The sequence below is a fragment of the Triticum dicoccoides genome, chromosome 7A, assembly GCF_002162155.2.
Source record: "Triticum dicoccoides isolate Atlit2015 ecotype Zavitan chromosome 7A, WEW_v2.0, whole genome shotgun sequence".
In the NCBI taxonomy this organism is placed as follows: Eukaryota; Viridiplantae; Streptophyta; class Magnoliopsida; order Poales; family Poaceae; genus Triticum; species Triticum dicoccoides.
This window is the reverse complement of record NC_041392.1, coordinates 66,701,253-66,701,872: the sequence shown is the minus strand read 5'-3', so window position 1 is coordinate 66,701,872 and position 620 is coordinate 66,701,253.

The following is a 620-nucleotide window of genomic DNA, read 5'->3' as shown; positions in this document are numbered from 1 at the left end:
TATTTTTCGGTACAGTTGTGGCTAGCGCGCAACACTATCATAATTTAAAAACACTTAAAATTCGCCCAAAAAATCACTTCTTACTACAAAAATACATTCTTCTCAAAAAATGTTATTTTATAAAGTTTACATTTTAATGAAATATTAAGTTTTATTAAAAAAAGAAATTTCCATGTTCAACATTTATTAGAATTAGATATTTAAAATGGCGAAAATGACCCATCAAGCAGGTTCTACCATTTTTATCGCCCGGTACTGTAATTTCTATACATGTGAAATTTAACATGCATTATGTTTATATATAACTTTAACAAAATATTCCAAAAGCGTGTGGCGACGCACGGTATGTTCTAGAAGATGTGTTTTTCCGTAGTGTTTCTAAATGGTAAATTGTATGGTTTCAAGCACCTAAGAAAAACGTCCTACACTGATTTGATCTGTTCGCTCGCTTGCCCCACCCCCCCTCGCGGGCGACATGTGAATCCCCGACCCCCCCTCTCCTCCAATCCCTCCTCGTCTTTCCCCCCTGCCGCCGCCGGCGTGGTCCGCTAGGTCATTCCCACGTGGTGCTGGCAGAGGCGGGCCGTTCTTTCCCTGCTCACGCGTTGGGGATGTGTGTG